Source organism: Dasypus novemcinctus, chromosome X, assembly GCF_030445035.2.
Source record: "Dasypus novemcinctus isolate mDasNov1 chromosome X, mDasNov1.1.hap2, whole genome shotgun sequence".
NCBI classification, from domain to species: domain Eukaryota; kingdom Metazoa; phylum Chordata; class Mammalia; order Cingulata; family Dasypodidae; genus Dasypus; species Dasypus novemcinctus.
The window spans coordinates 74129503-74152945 of record NC_080704.1 but is presented as its reverse complement, the minus strand read 5'-3'; the positions used below and the strand labels follow the sequence as shown (position 1 = coordinate 74152945).

At 37.5% G+C, this 23443-nt stretch overlaps 1 protein-coding gene across 1 annotated transcript in view; it reads right to left on the bottom strand.

The window, feature by feature from the left end:
* Positions 1–23443, bottom strand: part of AR (androgen receptor) — a 194250-nt gene that overhangs the window by 45144 nt on the left and 125663 nt on the right. The window lies entirely within an intron of this gene.

Below are 23443 nucleotides of genomic sequence, written 5' to 3'. Positions count from 1 at the left end.
ATTCCATGGGATTTCTAATTGCTTTTAAATTGCCAGTAATCATAACACCCAATTCTGCAGGTGTTATGATCACTGACACAGAGATAAATCTCAGTGTTTGTTAAATTAAACATGGCAAGCGAAAAGAAGTGCTTCGAAGCTATCAGAGGAAAAAGGATAACTTATACACACTGGAGTTGTCACAGATACAAAGAAACACACACATATACACAGATACACACATACACATGCTCAGACCCAGAGGTCGTCAGGATCACAGCTACTCAGAGAAAAACGTAGAGGTCCACTTAAAAATACATATTTTGCTCAGTACTTTGTTTCCTTGCTCCTAGACCAGGTCTGGCACACAACAACCTCTCAATAAAAATTGACTAGTTGAATTAATACACAAGTGGAACTGAGATATCCATAATGATGTGGAGTTACAAGTGGAAACAGATACAAACCCAACTACTCTGAAACACAGAATTTCTCATGCTCTTGGCCATGCCCCAGACTGAGCTTGTGCATCCCCTCACTCAAACCCTTTCTCCAAGTCCCTGGTATATTTTTCCCACAATTAAAGCTGTGTTTTATTTTACTGGATAGACTTGGATTTTAGGAAAGTTTCTTTTGGAAAGGGAAGAATGTTTGTGGAGGGGAAAATGAAGAAAAATTAAAAGGTGATTGCTATTCGATAGCAGGAGATAAAATCATAAATTTAGCTACAGCTCAGCTTTCTTCTCCTTATCTCAGTCTAAAATGTACGAATCAGCACAAAGTACAAATTTATTACAGTAGGTTATTTGATGTAGGCAATTCAGTGGTAACCAGGTCAGCAAAGCACTCTTTCTGTGGGATACCCACAAGAATATGGAATTAGTTTTGCTGTAATAAAAGATGATTTTTCTTCTTTCCTTTAAAATTATTCTTTCTCCCTTCCCTCCTACCTCCCTTTGTTAAAGAATTCCAAAATCCTGGACCTGAAGGAACCTTTAGCTGTAACCCCTGTACAACTGCTTCATTCCAAGAATGAGTTCTAAGGGAGAGACCTGCATACATACACACTGATTGGAGAGGCCCCTTATGGAAAAAATACCATTTATTAGGCATTTAGTATGAAGAAGGCCTGTGTTAGGAGTTTTAGTTATGTTTTTCAATGATGTATCTCAGCAGTGCTTTGAGGTAGGCACTATAATTACATTATTTAAAAGATGAAAAACTAAGGACTCTAGGCTAGTATCTTTCTACATTACCACTGGATTTTATTTGTATAAACAGAACACATAATTTGCTAACAGAGTTTTTTTTCTGCTGCAAACTAAGGATTGCAAATCTGAAGCTTTGAATGCCATTCTAACTTTGGATTTTGGAAGGCAGTTCCTGTATCCTGTTCCAGTCGATAAAGTTCCAGTACCAAGGGTATGGTGGGTGTTCTGGAACTGGGGCACCCACAGTATTGGTGCTGCTGCAATCCTTAAGACTAACTTGTCACACTGATGACTGCCATAAACTCAGGGTAGTACTGGGCTTCTTTGAGAGACATATTATTCCACAGGAAAATACTAACTCCTGAACCTCAGTTTGCCAAGGAATGATTGCATGGCCAGTGGAATAAGACTCCCAGAGGATTTCTAGACTCCGCTTCTGAAAGAGGATCACCTTGCGAGTTTGGGAGGTTATGGTGGAAAAAAGCATGAAATTGATGTTTGTTTGTTTGTTTGTTTTTTCAGTTTGGAACTCAGATCATTTCCCTAGCTAGAATTCATACTTTTTTCCCAGGATGCCTCTGGCCTAAAACAAGGTGACATATGCTCATGCTCTTGATTAAGTGGCTCAACAATCAACACAGAGAATAAAACTTCTATCCAGCTCTCCCTCCTCTGAGCCTACAAATCTTACACCCAGCTCTTTGACAGTGTTCACCTCCAACAGCAAAATTATATCAACAACCAATAATCAAGCTCTCACACAAAAAAAGTCATTTTGAAATCTCTGGCAAAATGTAAACATCCTCTCTCATTGAAGGAGATAAAACCATGCTGCAAAGCTGTGAACAGAATGTATATGTAAATGCTTGATTTTCATAACTGCTCTTAACAGATCAGTCCTAAACCCTTGACTACCATGAATGCTTACATAATGGGCTGGCATGAGGCCCTCTTTTTGCTAGTCAATACCTTTGATAAAGATAAACTGCACAATAGAAAATTGGGCAACAAATATCAATAGGCAATTTAAAAAAGAAGAAATGCAAATGACCAATAAAAATGAGAACTCTTCAATGTCACTAGAAATCATAGAAATACAAATTAAATAGTACATCATTTTCACAAATCAGATTATCAAAGATTAAAAACTCATGTTGGAAGAGAGTATTGCTGGTAGAACTATAAATTATATATTTTAGAGACCAATTTTTCAATATACTGCAAAATACTTAAACATGTATAACGTTTAAACAATAATTCCACTTCTAGGAATATTTTATTAGAAAATAAGTTAATAAAAAGGCGTCCATTGCAGCATTAATTAAACAAGGAAAATTGGAAAAATTTGAATGTCTAACATTAGGGGAATGATTACATAAATTATTCCACATCCATTCAGGGAATATTATGCACCTATTAATAATGATGATGTCAATGTCTACTTTAAAAAATGTTTTGGGAGGATGTTCGCAATATATTTTTTTGTTAAAACAATAACAAAGATGTAGTTACCAAACAATATAGGAGTTGAATCCCATTTTAAATACACAAAGCCTTAGAGCTCAATTTTTCTTATTATTCATTTTTAAAAAATATTACATTCAAAAAATATGAGGTCCCATTCAACTCCACCGCCCCCACCCCACCACTCGCCCCACAGCAACACTCTTTCCCATCATCAAGACACATCCATTGCATTTGGTAAGTACATCTCTGGGCATCGCGGCACCTCATGGTCAATGGTCCACATAATAGCCCATACTCTCCCACGTTCCATCCAGTGGGCCCTGGAGGGATCTACAATGTCTGGTAATTGTCCGTGAAGCACCACCCAGGACAACTCCAAGTCCTGAAAACGCCTCCACATCTCATCTCTTCCTCCCATTCCCCGCACCCAGCAGCCACCATGGCCACTTTTCCCATACCAATGCCACATTTTCTCTGTGGACCTTGGATTGGTTGTGTCCATTGCACATCTATGTCAAGAGGGGGCTTAGATTCCACATGGATACTGGATACAATCTTCCTGCTTTCAGTTGTAGGCACTCTAGGCTCCATGGTGTGGTGGTTGACATTCTTCAACTCCATGTTAGCTGAGTGGGGTAAGTCCAATAAATCAGAGTGTAGGAGTTGAAGTCTGTTGAGGTTCAGGGTCTGGCTATCATATTGTTAGTCCAGAGATTCAAATCCCCTAGGTGTATCTTAAACCCCAGCACCAACTACAATTCCAGTAAAGTAGCATGAAAGTCTTGTGAAAAGAAATCCCGTCTGAGTCCAGTTCCATCACGCAGAAACACCAGCTTAGAGCTCAATTAATCAGGTTTTATTTTCTTTTTGAAGTAGGCTCTTTTACAAAGAAAATGTTACATGGAAATCATATGTAAAACAGATAAAATTAATCCTATTCTATCTGAAAAAGGCATGGGACTTTTAGAACTCCTTTCCTTTTCTCTTGTTTTCTACAGCCTTAGCTCTATTTTACCCTTTAAAAAAATTATAGAGGGCCCTCCAGGGCTCTGGTGAACAATTTAGAGTTATACTGATTTAGTTCAAACTGTATACACCCTCTTTTATGGATTGAGAAACTGAGATTCAGAGAATAGAAGAGACTTGCCTATTAAGGTAACACCATGAAACATTGTCAAAATAGGGATAAGAATCCAGGTCTCCTCATTCTCAGTCCAGCAGTCTAGTACTCTTTCAAAATAAGATGGTAGATATGAAAATGCTCTGTAATATATAAATAATTACATAAATATTACCTATTATCATGTAAATAATAAACTCATTTACTATCAGAATAGGCAAGGCTCTCTGCAGACATCATCTAGTCCAATTCTCATTTTACAAAAGGGGAAACTGAGATCCAGAGATATTAATGGACCTGACCAAGATTAGTCAGTGACAATAATAAGATTAAAAAGAAGGTCTTCTGCCTAATATATTCTTTGCCCACTTTTTTATTACTTTGAAAGCATTTTCATACCTGTTATCTCTTTGAGCCTTTCTTCAAAGCAGGGAAGGTACAAACCATTAACCTTAATTTATATATGGGAAAATCTGACACAAATTCCTTAAACAGTACACTTTGGCAAATATTATTTTTTGCCCCTTTCCTGACATATTGCCCTGTATGTTCTAAATTTTTACACTGCCTCTGCAAAATGACAAGTAGGAATAATCACTTGATTTGCCTGAGAAGAGCAATGGAAAGAGAGGTGAAACCAATGTGTTTTGACTGGGTACTCTGCAAGCGGTTTTCAGGCATGTTATCTTATTTCATTCTTGCCAAAACCCTTGCAGCTAGCTACTGTTCGTATTTTACAGATGAGGGAAATAAAGCTCAGAGAGGTTAAGTGACTCACCTAGAGTTGCCAGCAAGTAAATGGAAAATGCATCATTACAAATCAGGTCAGTATGACCTGTGATGTTGATGTTTGCCCTTGTCAGTGTGATGTCTTCTTTTAAATAGGCCCTGTTCTATATACTTCAAAGACAGAAGCAGTGCAGAATAGTAAAATGAGCACAGAGAAGTAAGTCAAAACACTGGTGAACCAGCCCAACTGTCTCACTGAATCATTGTGTAACCTTCTGAGTATCCTCACTTCTCTCTGGACCACAGTTCACCTGATCTGTGACAAGAAGGGAATAGGGTACACAGTGGTGGCCTAAGGATGGTGGATTCAGAAGTTTTATTTTCACATTAAAATTTATTCTGGTACTCTCAGAGTCCACCTCGGTATAACTGAATTAAGACTGGGACACATTTTTCCCCCTGACCCAAATGTGAAGTCAATTCTTCATCCCTATCTTGCTTATTGGATCTTAACTCTTTTTTTTTTTTTTTTTTAATTTTTTTATTTTTTATTGACTTTGTAATAATATTACATTAAAAATATATATGTGAGGTCCCATTCAACCCCACCCCCCCACCCCCCCCCTCCCCCCCCCCCAACAACACTCGTTCCCATCATCATGACACATCCATTGGATTTGGTAAGTACATCTTTGGGCACCTCTGCACCTCATATACATTGGTTCACATCATGGCCCATACTCTCCTCTATTCCATCATGTAGGCCCTGTGAGGATTTACAATGTCCGGTGATTACCTCTGAAGCACCATCCAGGGCAGCTCCATGTCCCGAAGACGCCTCCACCTCTCATCTCTTCCTGCCTTTCCCCATACCCTTTGTCCATTATGTCCACTTTTCCCAATCCAATGCCACCTCTTCTATGTGGACACTGGATTGGTTGTGTCCATTGCACCTTGGATCTTAACTCTTAACTGTAATGAATTCTCCTGAAAAAAAAAAACCCACTACAATACCAGAAGGAGTAGCTAAGTACCTCTCCCCTAAGTGACTGTCATAGACAGGAATCATCCCAAGAATGTCTAGGTAATTTATCCTATGGATATAATATTCTCTGGGATTGAGGCAGCCTAAAAATTATCTCTGGCCTTATCACCAAGGGTTCGCTTTTTTGAAAAGCTATCTCAAGCATTGTCAAGTTCCAATTATTCTTTTCTCTTGGGTCGGTAGAGGAGGCTTTAAGCACAGTGTCCATGTCCTTCCTAAAGGCAAGGAAGCTGTAAGAAGGACTTGTATAATGGTTGAGTCTCTTTGACTCCAAGGATCTGGCTCCCTCTCCTGCTTGGAAACACAGGTGGCAGTAAACTAACCAGTGCCATGATTAGGCCCTCAGCCAGGATCTTCATCTGGTACCCTAAGGGGGTTTTCTTGTGAGAAGTCCTGAAGCCATGACCATTCTTGTTTCTTTTGACCGTTTTTGCTCTCTAGTGAGAGGGAATAGGAAACAAACCATGACTCCTCTTCTTGGCTTTCAGTGCCCTCCACAACCTGGCCCATAATCCATATGACAGAAATGTAAAGATCATTTCACTAAGAGTCAGAAGTGCAGGTGTCAAATCCTAGCTCCACTGTTTCGAATTCATTTGGGCTTGGAAAAGTCTGGGTCCTGCTTCCATACCTAAAAATGGGTATAAATTAACAGTATTGTCTACTTTTATAAATCTTTATGAAACAAATGATATATGCATGTGAAAGTGTCCTGTAAAAAGGAAAATGTTATATGTAATGTTACTAAACTTATTTTATCTTTTTCTCTTCCCTTCTATCAGTGACCTATTCTGTTCAAGCAGCTATCTTCACTGGTACCTTCCTTGGTTACAAACATTTTATCCTATTTCCACTGCCCCTAACACACAAATGCACATACTTCTCTGCTAAAGCCAAACCTATTCATCCTATAGTATCCGGGTCTGAACACCTTCCTTAGCTACTGTATTTCACATAGACCTCCTGTTTCAAGAAGAGGGGTATGAAATGGAAGAAGAGGCTGACAAGTTAGATGATAGTTAGGTCATGAAGAGCCTTTCATGTCATGCTATGGAATTTAAACCTGAACAGAATGAAGTATTTGAATCCATCATTGAACTAGATCATAGATGATGCTTAATAAACTATTCCCTGATGTTACAGAATAATATTTGAATGTATACCTTCTATGTTCCAGGCACTATTTTAAACAACTTAGAAAACAATAGTGAATAATACAGCCAATGGCCCTGACCTTAAGTAGGTGAACTTTTGGTGGAAATAGACAAGTAATAGCAGAGTGATAAATAATAAATTGGGTCATTTTAGATGGTGATACATGCAATGAAGGAAAAAAATTCAGGAATCTAGAAGGAGGGGTGGGTGGGCTAATTTATATAGAGTATTTGGAAAGAAATTCTCTGAGGATGTGATATTTCAGCTAAGATCTGAATAACAGAAGAAAACAGATAGGCAGAGAGCTAGGTTAGGAATATTCCAAGCAGAAAGAAGAGCAAATGCAAAGACTTTTCTGAGTTCTTGGAGCAGCACAGTGACCACTGTGGCTGGCATGTGATGAAGTGGTGGTGGTAGAAAATCAGACTGAATAGCAGGACCAGACTTTACAGAAATCCTCAAACTTGATGGCAAAACAGAATCACCTGGGGAGCTTTTACAAAATATTGATACCTGGTCTTACCCCCAGTAATTCTAATACAGTTGATCTGGGGTTAGGGGTGGGTCCTGTGATTTTTTTCAAAAGCTTCCCATTGGTTCTAATGTAAGCAGGGGAAAGCAGGTTCTAAGGTAAGGGTAAGCAGGTTCTAAGGTAAATGGGAAAAACTGCTGGCATTGGGCCCCGAGTTAAATGCTTATGGAGTTTTGCAACTAACACCAGATTAAAAATGGGATGAATATTTTATATTGGAATATGACATGACAGTTCGAAAAGCTCTTTCCTTTTTTCTTTTCTGGAGATCAGTGAAATTCTGGTCACTCAGGTGAGGAGTGTGGGAGAACAGATGATGTACCTCATATGTGATTTGGATAAACCGGGAGAAGTACAGATTCAAACCTTACCAAGAAAAACCCTCTGAGGAAACCTGACTCACTTCTGCCAAGGTCACCTGACATTTGGCCAGACACAAGTTTTAGGTTCTCAAGTTATTGTCTCTTCTGGTATTATACTAGAGCTGGCTGAGCATCTCTTCCCAACTTCACATTCAGTTCTGTCATATTGGAAGCTTGAAATTGGCCCCAAAAGAAATATCTATATCACAAAATTTGACAAACGCTGCAAGTATTCTCTTCTAGCTGTGTCTGGCCCCCCTGTTCTATTTACTCTACGTTTTCATCTTAGGGATTTGGTAATATGATTGGAACTATGGCCTGTGCAGACTCAATTGCATTGTAGAAACATACTGCCATCTTCACATGCTTTACCCAAGAGATGTGTTCCTGAACAGTTGTGTATTAATCACATTTCTTTAAACTGAATTTTCATTTAAATGCAGAGTAGGGGTTGATTATTTAAAGAAACGTGTGTTGAACTCTTCTGCAATAATCCTTTTATAAAACAATCCTGTTATAAAGCGAACAGTAACTATTTCATTAATAAATTTTTCCAAATCTGAATTTTGCATGAAGATAATCTTAAACAAGTTAATCTTAAAAATTTTATGCAAATAAATTTAGTAAAAGCTTACAAAGCTAAGATTCACATAAAGTTTGACTCAGAGTATATTTGCACATTACAAGGATACTCACTGCAACAATGTTTACAATAGGAGAAGACTGGAATCAACCTAAATGCCCATCAATAGTGGGTTAAATAAATCATGGTACATCCATTCAAGGTAGCCATCCATTTAAAATAAGGCAATCCTAGATATACCAAAATGGAACAATCTCTAAAATATACTGTAAGATGAAAAATTTAAAAAAAAAACACCAAGATGCTAAACAATGCAGAATACTTGTGTGGGGACAGATAATATATTTTTGTTTATGTTTGTATATGCATGTCCTATGTCTAAAAAGATACATAAAAATCTAATAAACAGTGGTTGCTTCTAAGAAAGATTATGTAAACCTGATGGATGGGGGGCTCTTTTTGACTCTATAACCTTTTGTAATTTTTGAATTTAAAATTTAAATATGTTTAGAATAGTACCAGTTGTATTATAAACTTTCCTGTGAATCTGAGACAAGTCCTTTCTTCTCTCTGGGCTTCAGTAACTTCATCACAGGACATGAAGAAGGAATGTTCTCAGTGAAACCTAGTTTTCAATTTATGAAGTCTTCATTCACAGCATATAGGTTGCCTGTTCACCATTCTTTGTAATTAAGGAACAAAATCTGCTCATCTAACAGAGAGAGTGTCTCTGTTACCGACAAAAGACTTCATTAGTTATTTCCTGTATACTTATAAAAATCCAATGGCCCAGCATGTGCTGATGTCTGTAGGGGAGAAAGATAAACTGTATCTCCTGCTTTTTAGGAGCTTGCAACCTAGTGAGATATAAGACAAATACACGCAAAACTGCAACAATATGAAAAAATATAGGAAACTTCTGGAATGGAGTAAGGAAACCTAAGCCAAGGTTTGACTCCACTGTCTCACTGTGAGGCCATGGGGAAGTTGCTGCTTTAATTTGAGCCTGTTTCTTATACATAAAATGATGGTTGGGAGTGACGAGGTGAATTCAGTAACCCCTACATGACTTCATATTCAACCCAGAGATTAAGAAACTATCAGGTTTACGTCATGGTGCTTCTATTAGCCATCCTTAGCTATTTTTTAATTGGCAAAACAGTATAGTATGGTGGGAAGAGCATGGACTCAGAAGTCAGAGACTGGGTTATGAGTCCCAGAAATGTCACATTTACTAGTTGTGGCAAATAGCAAAACCCTGTGCAAATAGCAAAGTCTCTCTAAATCTGTTACTTAATTTGTAAAATGAAGATCACAACATCCACCTCTGCAGAACTGTGAGAATTAAAGATGACATATGCAAAACATCTGGCAAATTTTAAGTACTTGGTAAACAACAGCTATTAGAGTGGTGTGCATTCTCCTGGAATCATGTGGAATTCAGGAAGAGCTGATCAGTGCTGAAGTTAATGAAGAAACCTTTATTGTGGAGTACCCATAGACTGTACTAAATGGTGTTTTTAAACTACTTCACAATAAAGAGCTTTAATCAAATTATTCAGATTTTTCCCTATATAATTATAAAATATAAAGTTATTTCAAATCAAACTTGAAAACTGAAATTCGATCTGCAACTCTGACACATACTTCATTGTGTTCTCTTTCTGGGAACTGTTTTGATTTGATTTCCTGAAAATTAAAAAAAAATACCAAAATACTTACCTATTTTTTATATTGCTTATTTGTTTTTAAAAGATACTTAGATTATATAAAATGTTACATTAAAAAATATAAGGGATTTCCATATGTCCCACTCCCCACACCTCTCACTTTCCCCCACATTAACAATTTCCTTCACCAGTGCAGTACATTCACTGCAATTGATGAAAACATTTTGGAGCATTGCCACTAAGCATGGACCATAGTTTACATTGTAGTTTAAACTCTCTCCCACTCAATTCTGTAGGTTATGGCAGAATATATAATGGCCTGTATCTGTCATTGCAATGTTATTCAGGACAATTCCAATTACTGAAAATGCCCCCCATGTTACACCTCTTTTTCCCTCTCCCTGACGTCAGCACCTCCAATAAGGTGGAAGTGAGTAGTTGTGCAGTAAAGGGACTTACCTACTTCTTGGCATAATGAAAGGAAGAAGTAAGAAGGAAGGAAAGTGGAAGAGAAGAAGAGATGAAGTGGTAGGGGAAGCAGAAGAGGAAGGGAAGTCAAGGGAAGAAAAAATATATAGAAAGAAAACACCAGGGCTAGACTTCACTAAGAACTTGCTAATCTGTGTGCCAGCTTCAAACAAAGATGGAGAAGTTGTTACTGATCCCCTAAGTGCTACTTCAGTGAGCACAGCATTGCTTATTCTGTTCCTGTCATCCTCACTAAGGGTGAAAGCATTCCTGATTGGGGGTTGGGAAAGGAGGATAAGATTCTGCATCCTATTTATTTCTTAGACGCTTACTCTAAATCTCTTCCAAGGATTGTTTTGAGTGACTTCTCCTCAGGAAATCACATGGTAAGAGACCCAGATCACTAAAAAGCCAAAAATCTTGTTTGACCTAGGAAATCCCCAAAAAGATGCCCCAAAAATGAGATTGGGCACTCATAGAGGATTCAGTGGAAAATACAGAAAAAGAGCAACCATGTGTATTACAATAGGAAGACACTGAGGCATTGTAGTTGAATATATCTGTATTCAAATCCCTACTCTACTAGTTTTTTTTAACATTTTTAATTGTTTTTCTTAAGATACATAGATGACAAAAAATGTTACATTAAAAAATATTAGAGGTTCCCATATACCCCATCCCCCAACACCCCATTTCTCCCACATCAACAACTTCTTTCATCATTGTGGCACATTCATTGCATTTGGTGAATACATTTTGGAGAACTGTTGCACTGCATGGATTATAGTTTACATTGTAGTATACACTCTCCTCCATGTCTTTCAGTGTGTTATAGCAGGATATATAATGTCCAGCATCTGTCCCTTCAATATCATTTAGGACAACTCCAAGTCCTTATAATGTCCAGCATCTGTCCCTTCAATATCATTTAGGACAACTCCAAGTCCTGAAAATGCCCCCAAATCTCATCTCTTCTTCCGTTTCCCTGCCCTCAGCAACTACAGTGGTCACTTTCTCCATATCAGTGCTACAGTAACCTGCTCTACTTTGTACTAGCTGCAACACAGAGTAAGTTATCTGACTTCTCTGGACCTCAATTTAGCCTGCTGTAAAATGCATTTAGATTTCTTTGACATCTCAATGAGATAATGGATGCAACACAACACAATATCTGACATATTTATGTATGCACTAAATATTGGGGAAAGAAAGAGAAATAGAGAGCAGTGAATGAGTAAGATTTTTAGCAATAGGATTTAGTAGAAGTTCAAAGAATTGGGAAAAGAAGGCAACAGTTATTATATAATGTCCTTAGAAGACAAAATAATAGTATAGTAATAATTTATACAGTGGGAGATATGCTAACATGTAGGAAACGTTAAAAATCTGAGATGAAAGAAGAGTTAGGAAAAGTTTCATTTCACAGAAGTGATAACCTGAGTGGAAAAACAATTTTGCTAAGTGAACAAAGCACAGGAATCACATTTGAGACAGAGGGAATGACGTGTTTAAAAAGGATTCTAGGGAGTGTGTGAGTGCTCATCTTTTCATAGTGTGTTATATCAGTGGGCAGAGACCCATATAATGAGCAGAAAGGTGTTGTACCCCATTCTTGGGAAGCCTAATGTTCTCAAACAAAGGAGAGTTTGTCTCTCAAGAGCATGGGTGGTACCCAGAGGGAGAGGACGGACTAGTGTGTCAAGCCCTCAGCACTGTTGCAAGTATCTATAAATCTTGTCTTTCAAGCAGTAAACCTTGGTTGTCACGGAGGGTCCTGGGGGGAGGGGGAGAGAGGAATAGAATACATGGAAGAGGGGGTAACTGGGGCGCAATGGAAGTGTTCCAAAAGATCATGTAACGATGGATATAGGCTACGTTAAATTTCACCAGAAATTTATAAAACTGTACAGTCTAAACGTAAACCATAATGGAACCATTGTTAATAGCATGTTTCAATATCTGTACATCAGGTGTAGCAAATATAACATCCACATATAAAAAGTTCATTGCTGAGGAAGGGGAAAAGGGTTTGATATTGGGTATATGGGAGTACCCTATTTTGTATTTGTGACTTTACTTCAAAACTAATTGAAGACAAAATTTTTAAAAAAAGGATGTAGACACTGAGGAAAGAATGGAAGAGATTGCCTTGCCACTGCATAAAGGGCAACACTTATTATATTGATGAAACACATAATGTCAAAAACAAAGTTTTATATTTTTCACTTTTTAATACCCCAATTTATTTTTTCTAAATTATTATGAATTCTATTTATAATCTTTAAACCTATTATTACTATTTCATTTTCCTACTAATTAAATTTAGCAATATATCAGACTTCATTTTTGAAGAAGTTTTGGATTACAGAGAGGTACAACTGTGGCAGGAGAGGAGCACTGGTGGGGGTGTCATTGATGGGGGGTGCATGGGTGGGAAGGAGTTCTCCAGGGCATGTATATAGGGCATATTAATATGTTTGGATACTCATTGGGTATTGTCATAGTAGGTAGAGTTACACACAACAACTGAGGGAGTGCTGATTTCCCTTCCTAGAGAGCTCTGTCACACTCCCCAGTGGAACAGCAAAAATTCCCCAAGTGCAAGTGCAAAGTCTAGTGAAGAAAGATGGCCCAATGATGGGCTTTTGATACTGGTGATTATGATTATGAGCTTGTGTAATTGAAATTTCAACTAGACCTAGAGCTGCAGGGTGCCTAAGAGTTACCTCCTGAGCACTTCCATGTTGCTCAAATGTGACCACTCTCTAAGCCAAACTCAGCATGTAAATGCATTACCAATCTCCCAGTATGGGGCATGACTCCCAAGGATGAGTCTCCCTGGCACTAAGGGATTACTACAAATCACTAGCTAGTGATGCAACTAGAAAAATACCTTGAATTAAAGGGGGAAATGGTAAAGACAAATGAGTTTTTATAGCTAAGAGACTTCAAAATTAGTCAGGAGGTCATCAGAGAGGTCACACTTACACACATCTGAGGAGGATCCCAGAGACAAAGTACACACAACCCAGGGAAAGGTACACCTGAGGGCGACAGAGACATCCAGTTCCTTTGGTCACGGAAGAGGGCTCTGGAATTCAGTGTCTTACCAGTGGGCCCTACTTTGGAATTTTTGCTCCTGAATGTGATGGATTTGGACTCAGATGTGGCCTCTTTACACATGCCTTTTCTGTCACTTTTTCTGGACATGTAGTTAGTACTGGGGTTGATGTATGCTCAGGATACTTGAATCTCTGGGCTGTCCATCTGTCAGCTGTGCCGTGAGTCTCAGCAGAGTTAAAACACCTACTCTCCAATTCATTGAACTTACCCAGGTCAGCAAACAAGGAGGTGAGGATGGTCAACCACCATACCAGGGATCTGAAAAAGGCTACAACTGTAAGCAGGAGAATTGCATCTGGCAACCATGTGGGATCTAAACCCCCTCTCAATTTAGATGTGGAGTGGCCATCGCCATCCGAGGTTCCACAGGATAGAGGAGTAAAATATGGATTAGTGTGGGTTTACTGGTATTCTACTATAGAATTATTGTCACTTGATCTATGGAAGAAATTGTATCATTAATGTGGAGAAAGTGGCCATGAAATTTGCTGAGGGCAGGGAGAGAGAAGAAGAGGTGTAATACGGGGGCATTTTCAGAACTTGGAATTGTCCTGAGTGACATCGCAGGGACAGATGAAAGACATTATATATCCTGCCATTAACCCACTGAATGGACTGGGGGAGAGTGTAAACTACAATGTAAACGAAATCCATGCACTGTAGCAGTGTTACAAGATGTATTCACCAAATGCAATGAATGTTCCACACTGATGAAAGAGTTTGTTGATTTGGGAGAGGGAGGTGGGGTGGGGATCGGGGTATAAGGGACCCTCTTATATTTTTTTAATGTAACATTTTGTTTGATCTATGTATCTTTAAAAAAAGATAATAAAAATTGCTTAAAAAAAACCTTGAAAATTGCAATGAGCCAAGAATGATGGAAGAAAGAGGCTGTGAAATTGGTGATTGGTTGATCTTTAAAACTTCAAATTGATCAAACAAATTGACTCCTTTTTCTTTTCCATTCTATTAAAAGAATTTTTTTTTCTTTCTCTGACTACCTTATTACAGCCAGACAGGTTTGATTGTTCCTTTGATAGGGCTTTGGACTGTACTTCTGTGATTACTACCTGAAAGACAAGTTACTAGATAATAGGCTTGTCCAGACAAATGTCATATGGAGGGTGATGGGGCAGCAGCAGGAACTGTTTGTATGCTGAGCCATTACTTAAAGCACCCTAGAATCTGTCTTCCAACCACCAGAGCCTAAGGAGGCAAGAGAACTGCATCCAAGGAGAGAAAGTTTCACAGATATAATTCACTTGCTTGAAGATAGCATCTTTTTCTGCCATATACCTGAATTCCCCCATAATAATTCTCACTAAAATTGTTGAACTCAACTGAGTTATATGAACAAAATAATTTTCACTGACAAAACGAGAAGCTTCCCATGGTTAGTAGATTAAAATTCATTTATGATGTAAGATCTTAAAAGAGAACAAACTACTATTTTCCATTTTTTATTTGGAAAGTCAGGAAAATTCAGGGGTGTGTGTTACTAGGATTTCTTTGGTGAAAAAATCCGCCCTGGCCAATGAGAGGAACATCAGTTGACAAACTGGTCTTATTTCGTATCCCCCCCCCCACCCCACTGTCTCAAGATTCCCTAGTTACCAGAGGGTCTATGTATTTTGGAGGACATTTTCAACACCAAGAGCACCACAGGTTTTCCTGGGAAAACAGGAGAGTTATCTTTTAATCTAAAACATGTAAGATATCAATAATTCTTAACAATCCAGGGCAAAGTGAATTGCGAAGTTTCAGTTTCAAAGAGGACCACTTTCAATTATCAGGAAGGTAAACTTACTCCATTTTCAACTAAAAATAGGCAATGCCAATGTTATTCAGGCTTAGCCACTCTCACATTGAGTGTGCTCCTTTCTGTATCCTAAATACCTACCCCTGGAAATGAGTTCATATTTCTTCAGCCCCTTCCCAAATCATAAATATTTATATCAAAATTCCACTTTGCACTTGTAGAGAGTTTACAACTTAAGAAAGTGTTCACTTGCATTATCTTTCTTTAATCTTAAAATAATCTATGAGCTATTCAGGGAAGTTATTATTGTTAACATTTTACAAATGATGAAACTGAGGCTCAGTATGGTTAAGAGACTGTTCAAGCTCATTCAGTTAAGTAAGAGATAAAGTAATTGCCACAACCAGGTACACTGACATTTACTTTTCTTTTCGTAATTTCTCAAATATCAACAAAACATGATAAATTGCAGTCACTCTGCCTTTCTTTGGAAGATATGCAAAACATTTTATCTATTCCATTAAGAGGTATATAAAATTATTAAAGCTTAGACATTCTGGAGATCGGTTATCTGGGAAAGTTCACAAAGGTGGAACATTTTGTTAACCTGACATTACTGGATAAATAAGGGGTCAGAAGTGGGGTGTAACATTCCTTTCAATGAAAAATTAGCAAATACCTACTAAGTGCCAGAATCTGTGTTAATGACTGCTTTTCATGTTATTTTATTACAAGAAATCCATGTAGAATTAAGAAATTCATTCATTTATTCAACAAATATGAATTAAATACTAACTCTATGCCAGGTAGTGTTCTAAGTGCTTAGGCTATATCAGTGAATAAAGAATAAAAAATTCCTGACTTGAGAAAAAGTAATTTTAATGTGTATGTAAGGGGTTGATGGAAGGGAAGGAAGCAGGTAATAAATAAAAAAAAAACTTACTAAATTAGAAAATTAAATATTATGTTAGAATGCCATAAGGAATATGAAAAAACAAGCATATAAATTTAATGGGGAGTGCTGGGGTAAAGCAATTTTAAACTGAGTTGTCAGGGATGGTTTTACTAAGGTTATATTTGGATAAAAACTTGAAGGAAGTGAGGGAGTATGTTACACAGATATTCTGAGGTAAAAGCATTCCATGCAGAGTGAAAAGCTTACGCAAATGCCCTGATGTTAATATGTCTACCACATTCAAAGAATGACACAACAGCCAGTGTAGTAATAGCAGGGTTCACAAGGGGAGGAGTTGTAGAAGGTGAGGTATAAGAGGCAATAGCAATACGTAATATGCAAATTTACAGGTCACCATTTTATGGGTCAAAGACTTTTATTCTGAGTGACATGGGTAACCACTGGAGGATTCTGAGTAGAAATGGAATATAATCTGGCATGTATTTTTTCAAGAATTACAAACAATAGAATATCTTCCTTTTTGTTTGTCAAAAGAACAATAGGGTGAGTGAATTTGGGAATATAAAGAAAAGATCTGAAATGTCACCTAACATTCAGGGTCAAGCTAATTGCCATTTATCCTGGAAACTTTACATATTCATTCTTTGAAAGGTTGGGCAGTGCTCAATCAAAAAAACCTGAATGAGTGTTGCTGGGGGGGGGGAGAGGTGGGGTGGGGGTAGTGGGGTTGAATGGGACCTCATATATATATATTTTTTTAATGTAATATTATTACAAAGTCAATAAAAAAAACATGTATTGGGGAAACAATAAAGTGGGGCAAAAAAAACAAAACAAAACAAACCCTAGAATACAGATGTCAGTGAAAAGGATGGAGTATGGCATACCAAAAATTCTCTCTTGCATAAAAGTAATGATAAAACTGTCAAAATTATCAGAATCAACATTTTCAGAACTCCGGAAATGAACCAAAGGCTTGCAGTAATTCAGGGAGCATTTATTTAAGAAAATCAGATGAATCTCAATGATAACAGCAAGCTTTGTGGTGTATTTTTTTTTCTTTTTAAAAGACACTTAGATTACATATATGATACATAAAAAATGTAGGGGATTCCCATATGCCCCACTCTGTATCCCTTCCACAAATTCTCACATTGACAACATCCTTCATTAATGTGGTATAATTTGTTACAACTGATGAGTACTTATTAGAGCACTGCCCCTAAGTGTGGATTATAGATAACATTATAGTTCAGACTCTCTCCATACAATCTCCCCCTTTCCAGCACCATGACAGCAATGAAAATCAAGAGCTGACAACAATGATAAAAACCAACAGCTTGGTGGCCACTAAAGGGAAAGAAATAGGATGGAGGTCCTCCAAGCTATATTCTCAGAGAATTGTCTTTATTTAACCTGTCTGGCAATTATGGATAACTCCACTATTAAGACTGTCTTTCTTTGATCTAACTCAAAGTTTGCCCGGTCCAAGCAGTTTTCCCCTGGAGGAATTTTCTAAAAACAACCAGACTCAACTGTTAGATATCTAGGCTGCCTGAATTGATGTATAAAAGTTGGGGCAAAAAAGTCAATCAAAAAGCTAAAAGGAAGCTTGAGAATGAGGTGTCTACAGGGATCTTTGAAAAGCTATAACAATGATGCTGGACAGTATCTCTCTAAAGAAACAGTCTGCAACTGCAAGCAAGATAGTTCCATCTATCTGCCCCATGGGATCTAAGCTCCCTCTCAATTAGAAACAAAGTGGGCATCACCATCTCCAAATCCTTGAGATTGGGGAATGAAAAATGGACTAGAGTAGATTTCTTATTATTCTATTATAGACTTATTTTTCTAGTAATGGAAGAAATTTTATCACTGATATAAAAGCAGTGGCCACCAGAGGACAAGAGGGAAGAAAGAGGGAAGAATAAGTGTAGTATAGGGGCATTTTCAGGACATTGGAACTGTCCTGGATAACATTGCAATGACAAATACAGGCCATTATATATCTTGTCATGACCTACAAAATTGTGCAGAATAAAGTATAAACTACAATGTAAACTATAGTCCATGGTTAGTAGCAATGCTTCAATATGTGTTCATCAATTTTAACAAAAATACCACACTAATGAATGATGTTTAGTTAATGTGGGAAAGTGTGGGAGCGGGTGGGAACGGTGGGGCAAATGGGAATCCCCTATATTTTTTGTTCATTTTTAATTATCTTTTTTTTTAAAGATACATAGATCACACAAAATGTTACATTAAAATATAAGAGGTTCCCATATACCCTACTCCCCCCCACCACCCACACTCCTCCCACATCGACAAATTCTGTCATTAGTGTGGTACATTCATTTCACTTGATGAGTACATTTTGGAGCATTGATATACAGCATGGATTATAGTTTATGTTGCAGTTTACACACTATTCCAGTCCATTCAGTGGGTTATGGCAGGATATATAATGTCCTGCATCTGTCCCTGCAATATCATTGAGGACAACTCCAAGTCCCAAAAATGCCCCAATATCACACCTCTTTTTCCCTCTCCCTGCATTCAGCAACTCCCATAGTCACTACCTCCACATTAGTGATATAATTTCTTCCATTTCTAGAGTCACAACAATTCTGTAGCAGAATACAAGTAAGTTCACACTAATCCATATTTTATTCCTCCATCCTGAGGACCCTGGGATAGCAATGATCACTCCACCTCTAAATTGAGAGGGGGTTTCGATCCCACATGGCTGATGGATGGAATTCTCTTGCTTGCAGCTGTACACCCTCTCGGTTCTCTGGTGTGGTGGTTGACCATCCTCACCTCCCTGTTAGCAGACCTGAGTATGTCCATCCAACTGGAGAAGAGGTGTTGTAACTCTGCTGAGGCTCAGGGCCCACCTGGCACATAGACAGTCTAGAGATTCAAGTCTCTTGAGCAACCAAATGCATGCCAACCACAGGTTCAGTAGAAGTGACAGAAGAGGCATGCATAGAGCAAAGTAGGGCCCACTGGCAAGGCACTGAACTCCAGAGACATCTGTGATGACTGTATGACTTGGGCATCTCTATAGTCCTCAGGAGCACCGTTACCTGGGTTTGTATCTACTTTGGTGTCTCTGAGATCCTGCTGAGACATGCATAAGCGCTACCCCTCTGATGACCTCCCAACTCATTCTGAAGTCTCTTAGCCATATAAACTCATTTGTCTTTGCCATTTCTCCCTTTCATTCAAGGTCTTTTTCTAGGTGCATCATCATCACCTGGTGATTGTTGGATTTCCCTCAGCACCAGGGAGGCTCATCCCTGGGAGTCATGTCCCATGCTGGGGGAAAGAAATGCATTTACATGCTGAGTTTGGCTTAGAGAGTGGCCACATTTGAGCAACGTGGAGGCTTTCAGGAGTTAACTCTTAAGTATCTGGCAGATCTAGGCCTAGTTGAAATATCTAGCACACAAGTCCCTAAGCATAGTCATCAGTATCAAGGGTCCATCAATGCACCATCCTTTTTCACTGTTCTTTGCCCTTGTACTTGAGGGATCATTGCTGCTCCATTAGGGAATGTGACAGATATTCCCAGAATGGCAACTTGGCACTCAGTTGTCGTGTGAAACTCTACCCCCTATGTCAATACCCAATGAACATATGAACATATCTATATATCTTATATGCATGCCCTGGAGAACTCACTCCCACCTAGGCATCCCCCATCGATGACATCCCACATTAATGCTCCTCCCCTTCCAGAGTTAAACCCCTCTGTGATCCAAAACTTCAAAAATGAAGTGTAATATATTGCCAAATTCAATTAATAGGAAGATGAAGTAGTAATTATAGATTTAAAGATTAGACATAAAATATGTAATAATTTAGAAAAACTAAAATAAAGTAAAAAATAAATTGGGTTATTAAAAATGAAAAATATTGTAAAACTTTGTTTTTGACGTTTTGTCTTTATCACTGTGATAGATGTTGCTCTCTATGTACAGTGTCAAGGCAAGCTCTTCCATTTCTTCCTCAGTGTCTACATCCTTGTTTTTTATTATGTCTTCAAAATGTTTTAGGTTGCAGTAAAGTCACATATATATAACATAAATAATTCCCATATACCCAACCACAAACCCTTTTCCCCCTTCCCCAGCAATGATCTTTTCACATGTGGATGTTACATTTGCTGCTACTGATATACAGGTATTGAAAAATAGCTACTAACCATGGTTCCATTATGGTTTACATTTTAGACTATACACCATTATAAATTTTGGGTGATATTTAACATGGCCTGTATCCATCTTTGTAGGATCATGCAGAACACTTCTACTGTCCCACAGTTACTCCCTTTTCCAACTATTCTATCCCTCTCTCCCTCTCCCCTCAGAGGTCACAGTGACAACCAAGCTTCACTGCTTGAAGGACAAGATTCATAGATGCTTGCAACAATGCTGAGGGCTTGACACACTAGTCTGTTCTCTCCCATTGGGAGCCAACCATGTTCTCGAGAGACGCCCTCCCCTCTGATTGAGACCATTAGGCCTCCCCATGATGGGAACATAAAATGTTCCCACTCATTGTATGGGTCTCCACTCACTGATATAATGCACTATGACATGATGAGCACTCACATACTCCACAGAAGCCTCCCCCAGGTGTACCCTGTGCCAAATGCCCCCCATCAAACATCTTAAACCAGCAACTCTTCCTTATATTTTCTAAAGAGTTTTCTCAAAATTATAATTTCAACCGCATACCTGACAATCCCCTGTGTTCACTTGCCCCCTCCTCCAATCCCACCCCCCCAATACCTTGGACCATATGGCCCATCCTCCCAACCCTAACTCCACTCAAACCTGAAAAACAGAGCCAAATAGTATCCTTATGTAATATTTATGTAATCTAAAGCTTTTTGTAAATTAAAAATTAAAAGAAAATATGCAAAGCTCTAACATAGTCTCAGAAATCTTGAATTCCTTCAGAAAAGTTACTAAACAATCAGATAAGGACAAAAACTAATGAACCATGAATTCTGGTAGATGCAAATTCTACCTTATCAGTGTTTACATTACATTTAAATGGTAAAATATTCCATTTAAAAGACAAAGATTGGCAGAAAGGATAGAACTCATGATCTAACTATATGCTGTCTCCAAGAGACAATTCAGATTTAAAGACAGGGATAAGTTGAAATCTAAAGGGTGGTAAAAGTTATGTCATGGAAATACTATCCAGCGAATGGCTGGAGTGACTTACTAATACCAGAAAAAATATATTTAAAAGAATTGTTAACAGAGAAAAAGAATGGCATGTTATAATGATTAACAGGGTGAATTCATTAGGAAGAGATAACAATTATAAACATAAGTGCATATAAGAAGAGAATCCAAAAAATCTTGAAGTAAAATCTGACAGAATTGAGTGGAGGAAGAGATTAATATTTTAGTTGGAATCTTAAATACTACACTTTCAATAAAGGATAATACAACTAAGTAGGAGATAAACATGGGGGGAAAAAAAAGATGTCAACACTATAAAGAAATTAGACCTAATACATCTGTAGGAACACTCTACCCAGCAACACAGTGCACATTTTTCTCAAGTACACAAGGAATATTCTCCAGGAAAGGTCATATTTTAGGCCATAAAATAAGTCTCCATAAATTTTAATGGATTGAAGTCACACAAAAGATGTTTCATTACCAAAATAGAGTGAAATAAAAAATTAACGAGAAGATAACTTGAGAAATTAGCCAATCTGTAGAAACTAATGCACTGTTAAATACTCAATAAGGCAAATAATAAATCACAATAAAATATGAAAATAACTTGAAATGAATAAGCAACATACCAAAACTTATGGTATATAGCTTAGAGAGAAATTTAAAGTTGTAAATGTCTACCTCAAAAGAAAAAATAAAGATCTCAAATTAATAACTCCTACTTTCCAGCTTAAGAGTTCAGAAAAAGAACAAACTAAATACAAAGCAATTAGGAGGAAGTATATAATAAAGATTATAGTAGAAATAAGTTAAAAACAGACTAGAAAACTGAAGAGAAAGTCAAGGAAACCGAAAATTGGTTCTTTGAAAAGATAAAAAATCACTGATAGATCTTTAGCTTTACTGATCAAGAGGAAAAGAGAAGAAGTTCCAATTACTCATTTCAGGGCTAAAAGAAGGAATATTACTACAAATCTTGTTGGGAAAAAAGCTATAAAAATACAATGAACAATTGTATGCCAAGAACTTAAAGAACCTAGATAAAATGGAGTAATTGCTAGAAAGATACAAACTACCAAAACAGACATAAAAGTAGAAAATTGAATAGACCTATAACAAGATATTGAATTAATACAAACATTTTACCACTAAGTAAAATCTTGATCCAGATGACTTTACTAGTGAATTCTACGAAGTATTTAAAAACTAATACCAATCTTTCATAAACTTTCCCAAAATAAGAAAATGAAGAAGAGGGAAAAGGAGAAAGGGGGTAAAGGTGTTTTTGGTGGTTTTTGTGTGGAAAAAGGGAGAAAAACCTCCCTAAGTGATTCCATGAGACCTATATTACCCTGATACCAAAACCAGACAAAGACATTGCAAGGAAAGTACACTACAGGCCAATCACTCTTATGAATACGGTAAAAAATTCCTCAGCAAAACACTGGTCAACTGCACACAGCAACATATAAAAAGAATTATGCTCCATGACTAAGGAGGTTTTATCCCAAAAATGCAAGGTTCGTCCAACATATGGAAATCAATTAATGTAATACATCATATCAATAACATTTTAAAAATCACATGATCATCTCAATAGACACGGAAAAAAATTGGGCAAATTCCCACACTCTTTTTGATAAAAATACTCAACAAACTAGGAATAGTAGGTAACTTCCTACCCTGATTAAGGGAATCTGAAAGACCCACAGCTAATATCATCTTTAATGGTGAAAGACTGTATCTTTTCCCCTTAAGAGAATAAATAAGACAAGGATATTCTCTCTCAGCACGTCTGTCCATAAAATAGAGTCCTTCCTACAAAAACAGAATTCTAACTTTTCACAATTTCTTTCCTCATTCATTTCATTCAATTACCCATTTTCTTGCCTCCAATGACAACAAAATTCTATTTTGTACAGTGTTTATGTGATGTGATTTTAGAAATAGTCTTTAAAACTGCAACCCTAGAGTTTCAAATTGGAACCTTGAGAATGGCTAAATCCATATTCCATCTTTCTTTCCCTGGTCTCTTTCCACTTTTCAATCATCCCCTTTTGTCATTATGATGTGAAAAGACCTAGCAGTGTATGACATATGATAAGTGTCTA